Below are 22,051 nucleotides of genomic sequence, written 5' to 3'. Positions count from 1 at the left end.
GTAATATTTCTTATTCGCTTCATTGTTTGCTGTTAATGACTTGGATAAGGTTATAGCCAAAAAATTTCCAGAAAACACTGTTAACAAAATCAAAACTGAAAAAGACCTATATGAACTAAGGTGAACCAAAAATTCACAAATAAGAAGTTAACTAAGAACAAATGTAGGAAACAATTGCACAAATCCAGGGAGATGTGACTTAACAGCAGCAGGTATAATAATTTTAAAAATCAGAGGGGCTTTGATTGACGGCTTATTATGGGTTAAATGTAGGATACAGAAAAAAGGTCATATGAACTTAGCCTATTTTCAAATGCAATTAATATTTAGTAACTTCTTATTTTACACTATGTTTGGGTCTTCCATATTATCATTAAAGGTTTACAATGAGAAAGGAGATCAATCAGTTTTATTCTGTGAAGGTCAGACCCCATTTGAAGAACAGTGCTATGTTTGGATCAAAAGGGGACAGTTTTGTATGTTGAATGGAATTGCATGTTTGGGCTTGCAAGTTTTTAGTGAAATAAATTCTCCATAGAAAATGTCTAACAGTATTTATTATAGAAAGGTGTTTAATACAGAATTTCATGTTTACCATTTGCTGAATTCTAAAAAGTGAAATGGTTAATAGAACAGGGTGAACTTGTATGGAACATTGTTCAATTTTTACCATCTGAAGAGTGCTCCTGAAAAGTATCTCAACCTCAGGTGACTTCAGCTTGACAGTCTAATGGTTGAATCAACAATTTCTGATATTGGCTGATAGCTAATTTTTGTCTGCATCATATCTGTTAAAAAAAATTCACTTAATCCCATAGAGATATCTTCTTAAAGTCAAATAAAATGAGAATCACCTAATTAAATCAATGAGCAGACTTCAATCTTTGGCAAAACCAATCTCAGCATAGCAGCAAAGGTTTTTTTCCATCAGGGAAAAGGACTTTCATTCAACCCTGAATTTAGGACAAACTCTACAGAAGTGGAGTTCCATGAACTATTAATTTAACAGATAAGAACTAACTCCCAGATGTTTCATGCTATTTAAAGTGAAAGATTCATTTGCCTCTGAGCTACACTCAGAAAACTTCAGATAGTAAAAGGCTTTTCAACATAAATGAACTAAGAAAATTACATGAAAGTCAATTTGCTTTCCTACTTGGAAACTTTCAACTTCTGGGATGAAAAAATGAGTACAATTTTCCATAAATTTATGGATCCAACTATGTGAATGCAAACACCAATAATATATCTTAATGGAAACATGGGAAGTTATTGCTGGCATCCTCTACTTCCCCATTAGAAAGCCAAAAGACTGTCTGTTCTCCCATATTTCACGAATTGGACTAGTTGGTCTCTATGGCCTGTATTTGGAACAAGAATAATAAATGCAATCTGGGATGAGTTGTAAAACCACACTAGATGGGCTGGAATGGCACAATTTAAAGGAGACACTGGGTTCTTAATCCCATCTTTAGACTTCAGGCAGAGTTTTTATTTCCTTTTATTGGGAAAGACCTGCAGGATGCAGCAGAGACAACTGGCAAAACTAAATTTCCAAAAGCCAAGTACAACTGAGCACATGGTTATGGAGTCAGACAGACCTCGTTTCAGAGTGTGTCTGCCACTTACTATCAGATATTTAAACCTCCTTCCATCTCAGTTTCTCTAGCTATGATATGGGATAAAAATATTACCTACAGCAGAATAAATAATATATAGATATCATAATATATGCATATAATATTTCTTTCTAGAAACTAAATAGTGCCATGTCTAATTTCACTCCCCACCTATCAAAGTTCCTTTACTATAGAAAATGCTGAAGAAATATCAGTGATTATCAATATCATTATTATAGTTATTGGCAAGAGTTAACATTGGCCCAATGGTTACAATCAGTCTATGAACCTAGACTAAAGGTTTAAATACAACCTCCACTCTTTCCTAGTGACCTTGGATAAGTTACTAAACCTCTCTGCTATCAATTTCCTTGTCTATAAAATGGGTATGGCACTTAATTCATAAGGTTTTCATAAGGGTTAAATAAATTAACACCTAAAATGTGCTTAGATTCTCAACAAATGATATTGGAACAACTGGATATCCACATGCAAAAAAAAAAGGAGGAAGAGGAAGGGGAGGAGAGGGAGAAGGGGGAGGATGAGGAAGACCAGGAAGACCTTACACTCTTCACAAAAATTAACTCAAAATGGGTCACAGACCTAAATGTAAAACACAAAACTATAAGAAAAATTAAATAACTTTAGTTTGTTGATGATTTTTTAGATAAAGCAACAAAGGCACAATCTGTGAAAGGAATAATTGATAAGCTAGACCTCTTTAAAATTAAAATTTTCTGGGGAACCTGTGCGGCTCAGTTGGTTAAGCCTCTGACTCTTGTTAGTCTCAGGTCATGATCTCATGGTTTGTGAGATGGAATCCTGCATGGGGCTCTCTACTGTCAGCACAGGGCCTGCTTGGGATTCTCTGTCCCTCTCCCTGTCTCTCTCTGCCCCTCCTGTCTCGTGCATGCTCTCTCTCTATCTCAAAATAAATAAACTTTTTAAAAAGTTAAAGTTTTCTGATCTTCCAGATATCAAGAAAATAGAAAGACAAACCACATAGTAGAAAATATTCTCAAAATACATATCTATTAAAGGAATGTTATCCAAATTATACAAAGACCTTTTAAACTCAACAATAAGCAAACTACCTTAACACACACCTTACCAAAGAAAATGCATGATGGCAAATAAGCATACAGAGAGATACTCCATATCATATGTCATCAGGAAAATGCAAAGTAAAACAATGAGATACTACTATGCACATATTAAAATGGTCAAATCCATTGACAACACCAAATGCTGATGAGGATGTGGATCAACTTTCATTGCTGATAGGAATGCAAGGTGGTACAGGCATTTTGAAAGATAGCTGTGGCTTCTTACAAAACTAAACATATTCTGACCATAAAATCCAGCAATCATGCTCCTTGGCATTTACCCAAAGGAGTTAAAAACTTATGTCCACACAAAAATCTGTACACAGATGTGTACAGCAGCTTTATTTGCAATTGCCAAAACTTGGAAGCAGCCAAAATTTGCTTCAGTAGATGAATGGATAAATAAACTCTGGTATCTCCAGACAGTAGACTATTATACAACACTTTTTTTAATGTTTGTTTTGAGAGAGAGAAAGAGGGAGCATGAGCAGGGGACAGAGAGAGAGAGAGAGAGAGAGAGAAGGGAAAGAAAATACCAAGCAGTTTCCTGTGCTGTCAGCACAGAGCCTGATGTGGGGCTGGGTCTCAGGAAATGTGAGATCATGACCTGAGCTGAAATCAAGAGTCAGATGCTTAACTGAACCACCCAGATGCCCCTCAACACTTTTCGAAAAAGAGCTATCAAGCCATGAAAAGACATGGAAGAACTTTAAATATATATTACCAAGTGAAAGAAGCCAATCTGAAAAGGCTACATACTGTATGATCCCAACTGTATGACATTCTAGAAAAGGCAAAACTATGGAGACAGCAAAAAGATCAGGGGTTGCCAAGAGTTGAGAGAGGAGGGATGAATAGGCAGAGCACAGAGGATTTTTAAGGCTGTGAAAATAAACCTGTATGTTACTATAATGGTGGATACATGAGAGAAGACATGTTGCTCTAGCTCATTGTAACACTGAGCATGTTTAGAGAACTTTGTTATGATCTGTGTTAGATCTCATTGTCAATTGTACATGTGACACTTGTCCTTCCACACTCACCCTTTTACAGTAATTCCTTTTTTTAAAATTTAATTGTTTTTCTATAAAAATTGTTACCAAGTGTAAACCATCCAATTTGTAACCACAGATAGAAATACAAACTACAGGGTAACTGAATCATCCTCTCATGATGTTTTGTAGCCATGAGAACTGAAGGGTCAAATGGAGCTCTTCATCTTCTTGATAAAATTGCTCAGGTCAGGGGTGCCTGGGTGGCTCTGTCGGTTAAGTGTCCGACTTCAGCTCAGGTCATGATCTTGCGGTTCGTGGGTTCAGGCTCTATGCTGACAGCTCAGAGCCTGGAGCCTGTTGCAGATTCTGTGTTTCCCTCTTTCTCTGCCCCTCCCCTGCGCTCACTCGCTCGTTCTCTCTCTCTCTCTCTCTCTCTCTCTCTCTCTCTCTCTCTCAAAAATAAACATTAAAACTTTTTTTTAATTACTCAGGTCTGATGACTTCAGGGGCTCCCCAAACTGGCTTTGTCTCCCTTGTATTTCACAGAATAGTAGAAAATATTAAAGATTATACATCATTTGCTTTCTAAACATGTTTTGACCTTGTATTTTCCTGGTTCTTCTCCTTCCTTTTTGATTTCTTTCTCTCTTACCCATTTTGCTGCCTTTTAGTCATTGTTCTGTGCTTCAACACCTGGTGTCTTTAAGGCTCTGGCTTCAGCAAGCAATTCTTCTTTTGGTTAATTCCTTTAATAATAGTCTAATCTACTCCCTTAGAAGATGATATCCAAAAATATGCCTTTGCCTGTATCTTCCCATGAAGATTCTGGTGTCAGACAAGATATGTCCTTTTGTTTGTCTGGTTGTTAGATTCATATCTGCCATCAAAGACCTGTTGTAGCCTTAAAATACCCCAAACAAAGTCCTATTATGATAACACAAACTCCTATTACCAATAAACATTGGCCACCTTCCCAACTAAATATTCCATCAAAGGGAGTTTGCTTATGCTGGTCGCCATATCTGGACACTCATTTACTTTTTCTTCCACCCACTTGTGCATCTAACAAGAGGCAGCTCCAGTCCAGTCCTTCTCCCTCCCTGAAAGTCTATTTCATATTCTTTTCACCCTTCTTCCAGCAAGGGTCCTGAGTACTATTGAGTTCATGGCTTATTCTTTCGTTGTTTTATATACAATAGTTCTTTTCTGTGCAACTAGATAAGAAACTATTCTAAGGACTCAAGCCTAAATCCTCAGTTTTATTTCCAAAGCACAATAGCCCATTGCTAAACCTCTAATAGCAATGCAGTAAATAACTGGTGATTGACTTAGTATTATGATATGACTCTGACAGTAAGAGATACAGTCCCTTCCTTCATGTAGCTTACAATCTAGTCTGAAAACTAGATATTAAAATAGCAATTATTACCAATAATTATGTAACTAGAGCTGCAATTAATACTAAAATTGTCTCTAAGATCCAATTTTAAATCACTACGTCTCTCTTCACTGAGTCTTTCTGCTCCCACATTCATGAAGGGAGCTGTCTCTTCCAAATTTCAAGCTCAGATTTATTTTTAAAATTGTTTCACTCCTCTGACTCTTACTCTGTGGTTCTCAAACCTGGGTGATTTTGCCCCCAGGAGACATTTTGGCAATGCCTAGAGACATATTTGGTTGTAATTTAGGGAGGGAGAGGGAGATGTTACTGGCATCTGGTAGGTGGAAGCCAGAGATACTTCTAAAAATCCTAGGCACTGGACAGCTGCCATGACAAATAATTGTACAGCCCAAAATAACAATAATGCCAAGGCTGAGAACCTCTGCTCAAATGCTTTCTCTCTCAGATGTCTTCTGAGTAGTTTTCTTCTCAGCCCACCTTCCATGTGTTTTTCTTAATCTCTAGAGTTATACATGACCACACAATGGTTTTTACAATAAGATCTCTTTTGCCTCAGACAGAAACTAATATTCATAGAATATGTATATTATTTGTGAGGGTGGAGTATTTGTCATAGAAAGATAAGTGTAAGTTGCTGTCTCCTACAGAAATGAGTTTATTTTCTCACTCTTAGCCTTCCATTGGAAATAGGTAGTATGTCAAAGACAGCCTGCTTATTATTCTCCATCCTTAAGACATGTTTCCATGATGCATCTGACAACTTAGATTTTCTTCAGATATAATGACTGTACTATAATAAACCTGAAGCCTATCGTAAAAATCCCCTAAATGGTTGATTTAATCATGTAACCCATCAATTCTTCACACAAAAATGTTACATCAAAGATGCATGTATTTTTAAATTTTTCATTGATAATATCTAAAACAAATAAATTTAAAAAAAACACCAAACTACACATAGCATCTTTAATAGCACAGAATGTTATCTAAAAGCACAATGGCTTCCAATAGATTGGTATCAGTTCTTTCATTTCAAGAAGCATATGTTAGTTTGAATCCTATTTGAATCTTGAATATCCTAGTTCAAAATACAAATAATATAGCAAACCAAGAGATTAATTACTTTAGAAATCTCTGAAGAAATTTCTACTTTGAGATCTCATGTCTTCACTTCATCCAGCCACTCTGGTCTCCATACTGTTCCTTGAAACTTGCAGGGAAGCTTCTGTCTCAGAGATTTTCACCTTGTTCGCTCTCCCCAAAACTCACACGTCTCATCCTCTTACTCCCTTCACGTCTTCACATGTCACTTTCTTGGGGGGCCTTCCCTCACCCCCTCGATACTCTCCACATTTCCTGCACTACTTTTCTCCACTGCGCTCATCACTGTCTAACATGCCAAATATTTTACTTGTTTGTTATAGTAAGTATTCAATAAATGTGTGCTGCGTTCGTTTAGTAAATAAAAAGGAAGGAAAGATGGGGATGCCAGCAACATCCGTCCTGCTGGAGTGGATTTAGTAGGCATGGTCTGCTCTGGAGCGCTATTTCTAGTGGCAGTTTGAACTCCAATCCAAAGCCAAGGTGGTGTGATCATGGAACCAAGTGTCCCAACAATGCCTTCCTGATTTTTCAGCTTCCTGACAGTGGTAGAAGTTACTCTTCCTCAGTTGATATTCTGAGAGTCACTCTTGGAGACACAGCTAGAGCCAGCCCTTCTCCACAATCTACCTCATTCACCTTAGATTATCCAGATGCTGCCTATTAGACACAACAGTATATCCCCATTTTACAACTAGGAAGCTGAACATCAGGAACACTAAAGAACAATAAGTCAAGCTTAAGTTTATATGATCACACAAACGAAATGAACACTTCTAGATTCCTCTTTCAGTGACTCAGAATAGTTAAGATTTACTTGGTACCAGATATTCCTCCTCCTAATCCCTCAGAAACATCGATTTCTGGAACTGAGGAATACATATATTCTTTCCAGCCGCCCTTTGCCTGGAATAGTTTGCACCTGCTACTGATGCCTGTTAAGACTGCTCCCAAGAGGCAAGAAAATCTTGTATCTCAGTATTTGAGTGTTTTTACACAATGATCCTGTATGGTATTTTTGTGGAATTTTCAGTGTATGTTGTACTGGGAAACTCCAATTAAGTCACAAAAATCATTTGGTATGGTTATGAAACATCCGTTGTGGGTTTACAGTGCATATTACGGATTCAAATCTTCTTGCAACTAAAAGTGGCTTGTTTTCCTTCTGTGATTACTCAGTTGATGACTTCTGTGATTTGGGACAATGAAAGACTGAGAATCTAGCTGTTGCTTCCTGTCTTTTGCACATTCTGTTGAACCAGCTAAACTGTTTTTGTGTCTACTTATCTTTCGTGGATCTGTGGAGTTTGCTTTTGAAACTGAAAACGTTTTTGGAGAAAAAAACCATCTCAGAAAAATATCACGGGGGGAAATCCTCTCCATTATTTATATAATGTTTATACAAACAAGCCAAGGACAGGCTACTTCTCTGAAGAGACAAACTTGGTAAGAGAGGATTCCATAATATAGGAAGCAAATGAAGGAGAAGATATCAGAGGATGAATTTTTTCATAGATACTTGAAACTTAGTAATACAAGGTTGTCAAATAACATGTGTTAACTATGTTATGGGGGTTTTTTGTGGGGGAGGGGGTGTGGGAGAAAGAAGGAGAGAGAGAATCTTAAGCAGTCTCCATACCCAGCATGGAGACTGACACAGGGCTCAATCTTACCACTGTGAGAGCATGACCTGAGCCAAAATCAAAAGTTGAACATTTAACCAACTGAATCACCCAGGTGCCCACCTATATTGAATTTTTAATAAATTGTTTTTTTCTGTTCACTTAAAGAGTTATTCTATGAGTGTTAAGAATTAGTCCAAGAAATTACAGAAGGAATGAACAGTCTTTCTAAAGTTGTAAGATAATAAGAAGTTGTCATTATTAGTAAAAGTTATTAAAAGAAAAGAAATATTCTTTCTGCCATCAAAATCAACCATAAATCATCCCCTACTTAAATAGAAATCAGACTCTCATAACAAAGAATGTGCCTGAAAGATGGCACTTTCATATTATTTAGCATAATAGTTTATTAGGTTTAAAAGAGAAGAGATAGAGAGGGGAGAGAGAAAGAATAAATTTTTTGCTACCATCAGGGGCACCTGGATGGCTCAATTGGATAAGCATCCGACTTTGGCTCAGGTCACAATCTCGTGTTTGTGGGTTCAAGCCCCATGTCGGGCTCTGTGCTGACAGCTCAGAGCCTGGAGCCTGCTTTGGATTCTGTGTCCCCTTCTCTCTCAGCCCCTCCCCCTGCTCATGTTCTGTCTCTCACTCTCTCTGTCAAAAATAAATGTTAAGAAAAAAATTTTTTTAATCTTTCATACCATCAGTATAAATTATATTTTTTAAAATGATTTTATATTAATTCTATCACAAAAAAAATTAGAAAAAGTTATCCTAAAAACATTTTATAGCAAAAATAAATAATAGGATAATTCTTAAAATGTACCAGGAAGGCTCAAAGCAGAGGAATTACCTTAAGTATATAGGGATTGGAGAAAGACCCTGCTACGCAAGGTCAGGCATGCATAGAGTGGAAAAGGAATCCCTAGGAAGGACAAGTTTCATATTTGGATATGTAGGAAAGACCCAGAATATAAAGCATTAAATTTCACAGCCTGACACATTGCCACGCACATGATAGCTCATTAAAATATTTGTCAAACGCAGTTTGATACCAATGATGTCTGCTGAGCATTGGTGCATATGACAACTCCTTTCTTCCTTCTTCTTGTCTTAAATGGTGAAGTGATACCTAGAGCAACAGATACCATGTTCCAACCATGAAGCCACAATATTTTAAGGATGAAAGAGCAGAACTGTGAGGCTATCAAGGAACTTCTTCCACCAGATGTTTTGTCAAGTGAGATAATTAAATGTCTTATTCTTTATTCCTGAAACCACTGTTTTTTATTCCTTGTGGGGGAGGGGGTCATTTACTACTTTCAGAAAAAAAAAAATGCATTCTTAATTGATACACACCTAAAAGGAAAATTTTATCTTTTATCCTCAAAAATAGGCCTGGTCTGATTTCAAGACCCCTTTACCACAACACTCCCAGACAAAGAAACAAACAAAAAAGTCATCTGCTTGTTGATATCTGCAATTCTTCATTTAATGGAATACTTTATCTAGAACATGTGATATTGACTCATAATTGATTGTATAGCACCTGCTTTGGGCATTATCTTTGGGTCTGCTCCAAAAGAGAACTTCCTGTTTTGGGAACTTTTGGCTCACATATTCAGATAATCCTCAACATATCTATTTTTTAATTATTACAGGTTTCCTGGTTCAGCTATTGCTAAGCTTTCGTACTCAAATTAATCGCAATGCTACCATGCATTGCACACATAACACCTCTGAGGATTTTTCCTCATCAACCATATTTTTTCTGCATTCTTCCCTCAAATAGTCACAAAACACCCTTTGTGCCAGTTATCAATTTATTGTCTGTCAGCTCCAAATCCACCTTTCTTTGTCTTGCTTTGTGATACAGGGGCTGGACTAAGTGAACTTTTCCCTGTTGGCAGCTGGTGCAATGTTAGGCTTTGTCAGTAGGGGGCGTTGAAGAGACATTACTGGAGGAAGGGGCTGCACTTCCCGGTTCCTCTGTGCAGTTTTTGCTCCCCCACCCCCTAAAAGCAAGAAACCTAGGGGACGTCCAGGGGAGTTCACACTCCAGCAAGTAATGCCAGAACCACTGCAAAGTGTCTAGCACCGCAGAGGGTGGCTTCCCAGTGAGTTTCCCCAACATTCCAGAACACTGATTACCACCTAGTTTCATTGGGGCCCCAGCAGGTGGTGGCAGGTGGTTTTCAGCTGGCCCTGACTGGTGGCACTGCAGCAGATTTCTCTGCCATTAAGTAGGGCACAGCCACACCCTCTCCATCAGGGTCTGGATGTCAGTGTTTGCTTCCTTTCAAGTTTTTTCCTTTCATAGGTACTGATCCTGAGCTGTAGAAGTTATTCCCTCTACCTACTATTCTTGTAATCTGAGTTCTCTTTATTGCTTAGTTGTTAATCCTCTGTTATTAGTTAACTATTTAATCCCTTAGTAGTTAATTCCATGGGATAAGTTTATTAGTTCATTATTAAATAGTAACACTTTATGTTAAAATGTTCCACTCAAACTACTGAGCGATTTCTATCTCCTGGATAGATCCTGACTGACACATCATCTCTAGGTCACTCATAGGAATTCTGCATGGCATATCTTTATTTCACACAAAGGTCAGGAGTCTACTAACTTCCAAATATCAGTTGTAATGTCAGGCCAAATTTCCAAACCTGGAAATCCAGTACATTAAATTTAATCAATATATATTATTTTGCAAAGGTCCAGGAAAAGGAAAGACTCAAAAACATTGAATTTCAGTTGTGGTGATCTTCCTTAAACTCATTAAGATTCATTTTAATTGTGGTCCAAGACAACATTTCAAATATCAGTCTGAGAATTAAATTGCACATCTCGGGGCACCTGGGTGGCTCAATTGGTTAAGCGTCTGGCTCTTTGTTTCCAGCTCAAGTCATGATTGCAAGATTCATAGGATAAGCCCTGTGCCTGGTTCCACACTGCCAGTGTGGAGCCTGCTTGGAGTTCTCTCCCTCTCCCTTTATCTCTGCCCCTCCCACTCCCAAAATAAATTTTTTAAAAATTGCACATCTACATATTTCAAGTTTGGGGGTGTGTTTGGGTATCAGAAATGGACTACTATTGCCTACAACTCAAGAATTTGAAATATTTTTTATTCCTGCTAATAGTGAGACTATAGGCAAACTACATTTTTTAATCTACACTTGCAATCCATCCTACTGAATATCAGAACATTTGAGATCCTTAGGCTCTTCACTATCCTTTGTCAAAAATGACCAATTATAGAGAAAATATTTACAAATCACATATCTAATAAGAATCTATTATTCAGAATATGTTAAGAATTCATACAACTCAACAAAGAGACAAAAATAACCAATTAAAAATGGACAAAGTATTAGAATAGACATCCTTCAGAGAAGATATATAAATGGCCAACAAGGACATGAAAAAATGCCTAATGTCATTAGTCAGAAAAATGTCAATTAAAATCATAAGGAGATACCATTTCATATCGACTCAGAATTTTTTAAATGCAACATAAAATAACTAGTGTTGGTAAGGATATTGAGAAACTGGAACTCTGATACATTGCTGGTAGGAATCTAAAATAGTACAGACACTGGAAAAGAGTTATGCTGTTCAGTAATTACCATGTGACTTAGCAATTCCACTCCTAGGCATATACCCAAAAGAATTGAAAACAAGCATTCAAACAAATGTACACAAATGATCATAGCAACACTATTCACAATAGACAAAAGATAGAACCAGTACAAATGTTCATCAACTTATGAATGGATAAACAAAATCTGGTATATCTGGAACATTGTTCAGCCATAAAAATGAGTGAAGTACAGACAACAATGTGAATGAGCCTAGAAAACATTATGCTAAGTTAAAGAATCAGGCAAAAAAAGTCACATATTGTGTAATTCCATGTATATGAAATATCCAGAATAGGAAAATCCATAGATTAGTGGTTTCCAGGGGCTGGAGAGAAGAGGAAATAGGAAATAACTGCTGAATGGGTATGGGGTTCCCTTTTGGGGTGATGAGAATATTCTAGATAGTAGTGATGGCTATACAACATTGTGAATGCACTACACTAAACGCCACTGAATTGTACACTACAAAATGGTTAAATGGTGAATTTTATATGTATTTTACCACAGTAAAAAGATAAATTATGAAAGGAGAGGAATTGGAGGTGGAAAACATAAACAATTCTTTCAAGAAGTTTTGTTCTAAAGGGAAAATGAGAGATGGTACAGTAGTTGAAAGGGGATGTGGAGGGACGAGTAAGTTTTTTAAACATTGCAAATCTTGCTGCTATGTAACAGTTATCAAATAGATGCTTATTGAATGGATGATTAGATGTAGGCAGAGCTTACCTGGGAATGAAAAGATGAAGACTGCCATTGATCTTCCAGATCCTTGACAGATGACATCATGATCCACCTTTGCCTCTGATACTCATAGCCTCACTTTGCTAAAGAAATGAATCATGGCAGGAGAGAAGCAACATAAGGCATGGAAAACCATAGAGCCTAACTAATGCATTGCTTAAAATATCAAGTAGATTTCACCCCAGTTGATCTTCCTATAGTGAGACAGTGGATAAAGGCTCTCTGCTTAACAACAAGGTATGTAAATGAGAAATCTTTTCAGTTTCCAATTGATGGTGAAAAAATTTGTTGAACTGAGTGTTTATACCTAAGTGTACTTTAATAAATTCCAAGTGGTCAACAGCAAATGACAGTTGAAAACCATTCTGTGAATCTTTGGAAATTTGCTTATTTAAGGTTAAAATTATTCACTTCTCAATCTCATTTTTTTTTAATTTTTTTAAAATGTTCAGTATTCTAAACATATGCAAAGATAAAGAATTTAAAGTGATCCTTTATATGCACTTCACCCAAATTTGACAACTGTCAGCTCAGAGCCAATCCTGTTTTATTTATAGCCTTACCCACTCCTCTTCCTCCTTCTTGGGGATTATTTTGTAATACATGCCAAACATCCTACCATTTAACATATAAATATTTTAGTATGAATCTCTAAAGGATAAGAATGCTCTTTAAAAATATAACTACAAGTGGAACAAGATGGCAACAGAGTAGGAGGACACTAGGCTCATCTCGTGTCATGAACACAATTAGATGACTATCAAATTATCCTAAATACCCCGGAAATTGACCTTAATACAGAACAAATTCCACAACTAAAGGGAGAGAAGAGGCCACATCGAAGATGGCAGGAAGGCAGGATGTGGTTTAGGGAGAAATGGATCATAGGTGCTGCAAAGGGAAGGGAGCCATGGTCACAGAAAAGGGTGAGAGAGAGAGAGGAGCACACAGGAGAACACACAAGGAGGATGCTTCCCCAAAGCCATTGGCTTGGAAAACAAGAGGGGCTGAATTTTGTGAGTTCATGAAACCATCAGGGCTTAAAGCCTGGAGTGTTAAAAGTCAGTGAGCTTGGCTGGGATAGACCCCTGAGGGCACTGTCCTGCTCCAGGAGAGAAGGCAGGCAAACAACAGGGGGAGGGGCTGGGACAGACAGTGTGAAAACAGCAATCTGAAGAATGCCTGGGGCACACAGTACGGATATTATTCACTAGTCTAGGAGCTTCCCTGTGAGGCAGTTTTCACAGTGATTCCTCTCCAGGAACAAAAGACCATCTGGTGCCATTTCACTCTCCTACCCCTCAGCATAAACACAGAGCCACCCGCAGGAAGCAGCGCAGCTCCAACACAGGCTACCTAACTTGCTTACACCAAGTCCCACCCCACTGCGGTCTGGAGGGATGGCTCTTCTCAGTCAACCTTGCCTCAGTACCAGCATGGCAGACCCTTTCCCAAGAACACTAGTGATGTGGAAACCTAACACAGGCTAAGGGCAAAGCACAAGCTAGCACATGACCACCACCACCACCCCAGGTGGGATATGTGTGATATTCCTCAGGCACTCCTGGCTGCCCAAGAACAAAGGAAAGGAAAGAAAACAAATGGTTAGCTGATAGAGATCACAGTCATACAATACATGGGTCTCCATCAGTTTACAAATATCTTAGTAAATTACAACAAAAAGGCAATCTTATCAATAGCCTAATCTCCAGAAACCTGTAGACTCAGTTTCTTGGAGCCCCAACATCGCCCCTCCATAGTGATATGGGGAACAAAGGCAAGAAGGAAAATAGCAGGTAAAATTAAATTTCCTTATAACCTGCAGCCCATTGACAAATACTTGGGACTGGCAGAGCAGAACATTTCTCCACGAACTCCCTACTCTCTTAATGTTAATGCTCTGCTAGAGGGAAAAACAACCTTACTTTGACAATAGCTAGACCTCTAATATCCTGTGAATCTTCTTTAGCATATGAAAATCTCTTTGAAAACTTTCCCTTGACTTTACCTTCTCCAACTCCATAGTATATAACCTGTCACTCTTCACAACCCCAGTGCAGCTCTTTCTGCCTATGGGTCCTTTCCCATGCTTTAACAAAATCACCTTTTTGCACCAAAGATGTCTTCAAGAATTCTTTCTTGGCTGTCCCCACCATCACCCCAAACCTCATCGCCAGCACAAACCCCTATCCACACCATGTCTCCTGACCAGAGAGTTCTACAGGGCCTCAGTTCTGGTGGAGTTGGTGTTGGATCTCATTTTACAAGCAGACCAGAGCACACCTAGTTAAAGTTGCCACATTTAGGCCAAGGACCAAACAATGCCCACTGCAGGCAAGAAGAGCCTCTGCAAATGAATGGCCTAAAGGATATAGAGCAGCCAAACGCAACAGCAGAGCACATACAGTACACACTGGAGACACTCCATGAAGCACAGACCGTGGGTGCTATGTGACCTCTTCTTCATAAAGCCATTACTTTTAGGAGCAGGAGGCAAAAAAGGCTTTTCTAGAAAACACACAGAAGAAGGCAGAGACTTAGCAAAATGCCAAGATGGGGGAATGTGTCCCACATGAGAGAACAAGATAAGGTCACAGTCAGATATATAAGTGAAACAGATATAAGTAACATGCGTGATGAAGACTTTAAAGCAAAAATCATACGGATATTCATTGGGCTTGAGAAAAGAATGAAAGACAAGCATCCAACTCTTGATTTTGGCTCAGGTCATGATCTCACAGTTTCATGAGTTCTAGCCCCACATCAGGCTCTGTGTGCTAAACTAGCTGAGCCTGCTTGGGATTATCTGCCTCCCTCTCTCTCTGCCCCTCCCCCACTCATGCTTTCTCTGTCTCTCTCAAAGAAATTTTAAAAAAGAATCAATCAAAGATAAAGAATGCAATAAACAAGATTGGAAACAGCTTGATGCAATGAACAGCAGGCTGGAAAAAATAGAGGAATGAATTAATGACCTAGAAGACAAAGTAATGGAAAATAATGAAGCTGAACAAAAGAGAGAAAGAAAAATTATGCAACATAAGAATAGACTTGACGAACTCAGTGACTCCATTAGAATATAATAACATTTGTATTATAGGAGACCCAGAAGAAGAAGAGAGAAAATGGGGCAGAAAATTTATCTCAAGAAATAACAGCAGAAAACATCTCAAATCTGGGGGAAGAAATAGCTATCCAGATCCTTGAGGCACAGAGAACTCCCATTAAGATCAACAAAAGCAGGCCAACATGAATTAAATTTACAAAATGCAGTGATAAAGGAAAACCTTAAAAGCAGGAAGACAAAAGAAGGGCTTAACTTATAAGGGAAAACCCATAAGACTAGCTGGAGATTTCTCGACAGAAACTTGGCAAGCCAGAAGGTAGTGGCATGATATATTCAATGTGCTGAATGGGGAAAATCTGCAGGCAACAATACTCTATCCAGCAAGGCCATCATTCAGAATAGAAGAAGAGATAAAGAGTTTACCAGACAAACAAAAATTAAAGGATTTCGTGAACCAGCCATGTAAGAAATATGAAAGGGGACTCTTTGAGTGCAAAGGAGAGACCAAAAGTAATAAAGACAAGAAAGAATCAGTGAAAATCTCCAGAAACAATAACAAATCAAGTAATAAAATGGCACACAAAAACGTATCTATCAATAATTACGTTGAATGTAAATGGACTAAACACTCCAATCAAAAGACATAGGGTGCCAGAATGGGTTAAAAAAAATAAAATTAAAATTAAATAAATAAATAAAATAAAATAAACCCATCCATATGCTGCCTATAACAGACTCACTTTAGACCTAAAGACACCTGCAGATTGAAAGTGAGGGGGTAGAGAAACATTTATCATGCAAATGGATGTAAAAAGAAAGATGTAAAAATTGGACAAACCAGGTTTTTTGTTCTTGTTTTTAATCCTTCTTTGGTATCAGGGTAGTACTGGCCTCATGGAATTATTTTGAATGTGTTCTCTATTCCATTATATGTAAGATTTTGATAAAGATTACCATTAATTAAATGTTTATTAGAATTCACCAATGAACCCATGTAGTCTTGGGCTGTTCTTTGCTGGGAGATTTTTGATTCCTAATACAACATTCGTTCTTGTTATTGATCTAAGATAATTTCCCACATCTTGGATTCAAGATTCATGATTCAATCTTGATAAATTATGTATTTTTAGGAATTGTCTGGGTTTTTTCCTAAGTATCTGATTTGTTATTATATAATTATTTACAGTAATGTTATCATACTATGTTATTTCTGTGGTTATCTGTTGTATTGTTTTCTCTTCCATTTCTCATTTTGGTTTTTGAATCTTTTCTCTTTTTTTCTTAGTTAATGTAGGTAAAGCATTACCAATTTTATTTTTTTTTAAACTGGTGATTACTTTCAATATTATGTTATTGTTTATTCTGGTCCCTATTTATTTCTGATTCTTCTTTGTTATTCTTTTTCCCTGATAAATTTCAGCTAAGTTCCTTCTTTTTCTAGGTCCTTATGATGTAATGTTGTTTATATTAAATTTTTATCTTAATATAAGCATTTATAGCATAAATTTCTAACATTTGCTTCTGCTGCATCCCATAGATTTGAGAATAATGTGTTTTCTTTTTCTCTTATTTTGAGGCATTTTTTGATTTGCCATTTTATTTCTTATCCGGCTCATTGCTGGTGCAGTAGTGTACTGTTTAATATTTACAAATTAAATATTTAATATTTATTTACATTGTTGATTGTTCAGTATGTTTTTGTTGATCTTTAGTTTTGTACGATTGTGGTTGGAAAATACAATTGGTATGATTTCAGTCTTCTTAAATTTGTAATATCTGTTATTTCTCTTTGTATGTGATTTAACCAGAGGATTCTTCTTTGTGTACATGAAGAAAATGCATATTCTTTCTATTTTTCTTGGATAGAATGTTTTATATTTATCTTTTAGAACCATCTATTCTGAAGTATGCCTCAAGTAAAAAATGTTCTTGTTGAAAAAAATTACTTTAACTGAGGGTACTCACTCAAAACATATCCGAGGGGAGGTGGGTAGGGGGATAAGTGAAATAAGTGAAGGAGATTAAGAGTACACTCATCATGATGATCACTGAATAATGATGTATAGAATTATTGAATCACTATATTGTATGCCTGAAACTTACATAACACTGTATGTTAACTATACTGAAATTAAAATAAAAAACTTAATAAAAAAGTGTTTTTAATTTTTAAAAAAGTAAATGGACAGAAAATATATATACCATACAAATAGTAACCATAAGAAGAGTGGAGTGGAATTACTTGCAGATAAAACAGAATTCAAGACAAAGATCATTATCAATGATAAAGACATTTTATAATGATAAAGGAATTTGTTGTTAGGAAGTTAAGTCTTATAACAGAGTTTTAAAATATATTAATTAAAAATTGATAGAAATAAAGGGAGAGATATTCAATTCCATAATTATAGCTTGAGATTTTAACATGCCTTATTGATAGAACAACTAGACAAAAAAAAAAAAAATCAGTAAAGACATAAAGCATCAGAACATTTAAAAAATGATAAAATAAAAATATAACCACAATACCATTCCATATCTAAAATAAATAATTCTTTACTATCATCCTTTTGAACCTGACCTTCCATGAGCTAGTGGACAAAGAGTTTGTCCAGTTTTAAATGTATTTTTTTAATTTTTTTTTTTTTTTTTTTTTTAAGACAGAGCATGAGCTGGGGAGGTACAGAGACGGAGGGAGACAGAGTATCTGAAGCTGACTCTACCGACAGCAGAGAGCTCAATGTGGGGCCCAAACTCTTGAACTGTGAAATCATGACCTGAGCTGAAGTCGGACTCTCAGACGACTGAGCCACCCAGATGCCCTGAGATTGCCCAGTTTTATTCTGCAACTTAAAATCCTATCAGTGGTTGAAGTAAAACTTAAATTAAATCCAACTGATTCCAGACAAGAAGTACAGTGCATAAGAAAAGAGTTTTATATCAGATGCACCTTTGCCAATAAACGGTGATCAATTGTGGACCATCAAAAGAAGCAGTTATTGTTACCTATACTCGTATAATGCTAAGGAGGAAAAGGTGCTAGTGAGAAAACATCTCCCAGGAATAATCCATGACTGCTACACCTTCATAATTCTACAGTATGTGCAGAGATTTCCCATATGGACTTGACATGCGAAAGAAAAATGCTGCTTGGTTTGGGAGATAGTATCTTGGAGAGAAATGTAATAGAGAGCTTTCTGGGGCTCAACAAATTCATCATGTACTAACAATTTCAGATAACATGAAATGCTGCCTTCCAAGGAAAACCATGAAGTATTGCCAGTGAACTTAAAGTCTAAAATAGGGAATTGCCAAGTCTTGGGATGAAACATGTAAATTTATTTCTTCACCATGAAGGTGGTTACTGGGAAAGCTAAAGGAAGATGCTGGAGAAACTGACCATGACTTTTGATTGATGGGTCCTGATTTTCTCCCTCATGATTTAAAATGGGTTGTTTTGTTTTGTTTTGTTTTTGTTTATAAAATTTTTAATGTTTATTTTTCAGAGACAGAGCATGAGCAGGGGAGGGGAAGAGAGAGACGGAGACACAGAATCCAAAGCAGGCTCCAGGCTCTGAGCTGTCAGCACAGAGCCTGACATGGAGCTCAGACTTACGAACTGTGAGATCATGACCTGAGCCGAAGTCAGACACTAATCCAACTGAGCCACTCAGGCACCCCTAAAATGGGTTTTTTAAAGAAAAATGGAATATATGACAAAGACTTGGAAGAACATATTTGGTGGAAGATTTATTATTTGCATGGCCAAAAAAATAATGAGGGGACAGGGTGCTTGAAAGTGAAGTTTATAGGTGACAAAATTCTTTCAATGAAATTATAAAACAGTACTCTATGAAAGACAACTAAATGATGTAACATATAAGACTGAGCTACTTGAAGTTAAAGACCAGACATTCATTTTTATATCCCTTGTATCTTATAAAGCACTTGAACCAGGTGTGTTTGTATCAGTGAGGATTAGATACCGCTGCAAATAACAGAAAAAACAAAAATATCAAGACATGACTTTATTTCTAAGTTATAAGAAAGAAGCCTGAAGATGGACACTTGAGAGGTCACATGAGAGCTCTGTAAAGTTATCATGGGTCCAAACTTGTCCATCTCACTGCTCTACTATCCTTAGCATAACCCTTGTGCTCATGGTCCAAGATTACTGCCGGAGCACCAGCTATCATATCTACATTCCAAGCAGAAAAATGGAGGAAAAAGAAGTCTGGACTCTTTTTTTTTTTTTAATGTTTATTTATTTTTGACAGAGAGAGAAACAGAGCATGAGTGGGGGAGAGGCATAGAGAGAGGGAAACACAGAATCCGAAGCAGGCTTCAGGCTCTGAGATATCAGCACAGAGCCCTATGTGGGGCTTGAACTCACAGACCATGAGATCATGACCTGAGCAGAAGTCAGACACTTAACCAACTGAGCCACTCAAGTGCCCCGGGTTGCTGCTTTTAAAGAAATCTTTTAGGAACACTCACATATCACTGAGTAGAACATATTCACTTGGCCACACCTGCATGCATGGGAGTTTGGGAAATGTAATGTTTTACCTGGGGCCATGTGCCAAACTAAAGGAAAAGGGAAAGATAGTGGGAAGTAGTTCTCAGTTTAGCATGGAACTCAATATAGACCTTTATTCTATATCAATAGGAAAGAGAAAATTATCAGATCCAACTACAATAATATTAAAATAGTAACTATGATTTACTGAGCTAGATGCTTTAGTTCATCTTGGGCAATGAACACCACAGCCATGAGGCTATAGATACTATTTAGCCTAATTTTACAGATAAGAAAACTGAGTTTCAGAGAAGTTGAGCAACTTGCTGAAGGTCACACAGCTATGGAAAAGCCATGATATAAACCAAGGTCTACCTGGTTCCAAAGTCTGTTCTGTAAAAATCTTTGCTCCTTGATATGGTTCGTGTACCAGCAGCCTCGGAATTACCTGGAATCTTGCCCCCCCACCCCCGCCAAAAAAAAAAAAAAAAAAGCAAACAAACAAAAAATAGAATTTTTGGACCCCACCCTAAACTGCCAAATGCAGATCTGCAATTTAACAAGTTCCTGAACTGTAAATCTATTAAAGTTGGACAAGCATCATTCCCTGCCATTCTGCCATAAATATATCAGACCTCACTGATAATAAAGTTCGCCTTTATTCTTTAGGGAAAGAATTTCAGTCAGTTATATTTTAGTGTGAGTTTATATAATAATGTTAATTCCTCACATAGGATTAGCAGATAGGGGAATAATTTCCAAATAACATGGAAATTACATTAGTTCAAATATGATTCCTTTCCCCAGCACATTAACTTTTTGCCCCCATCAAGTTAATGCAAAGCAATTAATACAGTTGAGCACCTAGCCACAGAAAGCACAAGACTGTACATCACTCCCAATCACTTCAAGTCAGTACTTGGCTCAGTTTAGCCACATGCTGTGTCTCTAAAGTGCTTACTGCTGGAGTTTCCTTTATCTCTGTGCATTTTGTCCTTGCCTCTTAACTTAGCAGCTCCCACCTTCCCTTTCACCCCTTCCATCAAGCCACCTTCCCCTTCTTTTTAGGAAAAGTACTCTATTTACTAGGTTACGTCTTTGATGAATGGTAACTTAGTATGTCTTTTTTAAGTTTGCAAGGATTTTTCATTAAGATGTTAACATTTTTGATAGTTGTATAGGATTTAAGAGACCTACCCAGCTTAATTTTCTTCCAGTTTGCCCTATTATTTTTAGTAAGCAGTTTTGCTAAATGAAAGGAACAAAGTATATAGTGTTACAACAACACAAATGCCCACATTCTGCAATGATTAGAGGGGTTCAGAAGAAACACTATCCATCTACTTTTGGATAAATACCCGTTATTCTCAAAGGTGCAGCACAATGCACAGAAGAGATGATGGGCTTGAAGACAGAAGAAATGCATTAAAGTAGTCACTGACAAAAATCCCCAGCTAAAGAGTTAAAACTGCTCTCGGCATTGAAATGCAGTTAGTATGATGAAAGTTTCTGAGACAAGTCCAAGTGATTAGCATAGGCCCCTACCCAGCTTCTGCTTTTGCAGCTTCACCTGGTCTCAACCTCAGTTCTTGACAAACTCACAGTCTCACCTGGCCCACAGACCTATATCATCCCTGGGCCTGCTCGCCTCTGGTGATTTTTCTTTGCTGACACCTACCTGTCTGATCAGATCTTTTGTACACTTGGACAGAGAGATTTGCAGTCCCTCTCCAGTGTATGATACTGACTCAAACCCATATGCTCAAAGCATGGGGCTGTGAATGAAATCTACCATTTATGTGGCTCACAAAGCTCTCTCTGACACACACCCCATTACCCAGTCATTTACTTAATACCTCAGCACATTAAGAATTAATATTTCGATGTTTTGTCCTCAATCTGATATAATTTCTTATGTCTTCTTATATAATTTCTATGTCTCTTTATAATATTTTTGACTATGGTTGTCCTTAAAATGCATTCCCGCTTTGGGGCACCTGGGTGGCTCAGTCGGTTGAGTGGCCGACTTCGGCTCAGGTCATGATCTCGCGGTCCGTGAGTTCGAGCCCCGCGTCGGGCTCTGTGCTGACAGCTCAGAGCCTGGAGCCTGTTTCAGATTCTGTGTCTCCCTCTCTCTGACCCTCCCCCGTTCATGCTCTGTCTCTCTCTGTCTCAAAAATAAATAAACGTTAAAAAAAAAATGCATTCCCGCTTTGATCAAAATATTAAAGTCCCTT

The 22,051-nt window shown here is 37.4% G+C and overlaps 1 long non-coding RNA gene across 1 annotated transcript in view; it reads left to right on the top strand.

Annotated features, from left to right (window-relative positions):
- Window positions 1–9,053, top strand: part of LOC122235015 — a 53,934-nt gene extending 44,881 nt beyond the window's left edge. The window contains exon 3 of the long non-coding RNA XR_006213087.1: window positions 8,975–9,053. This is a non-coding gene — a long non-coding RNA (uncharacterized LOC122235015). The remainder of the gene's footprint in view (window positions 1–8,974) is intronic.
- The last annotated feature ends 12,998 nt before the right edge of the window (window positions 9,054–22,051 follow it).

Source organism: Panthera tigris, chromosome F2 (assembly GCF_018350195.1).
Source record: "Panthera tigris isolate Pti1 chromosome F2, P.tigris_Pti1_mat1.1, whole genome shotgun sequence".
Lineage (NCBI taxonomy): Eukaryota > Metazoa > Chordata > Mammalia > Carnivora > Felidae > Panthera > Panthera tigris.
Note: the sequence above shows the minus strand (reverse complement) of the source record. Positions and strands in the feature narration are given on the sequence as shown.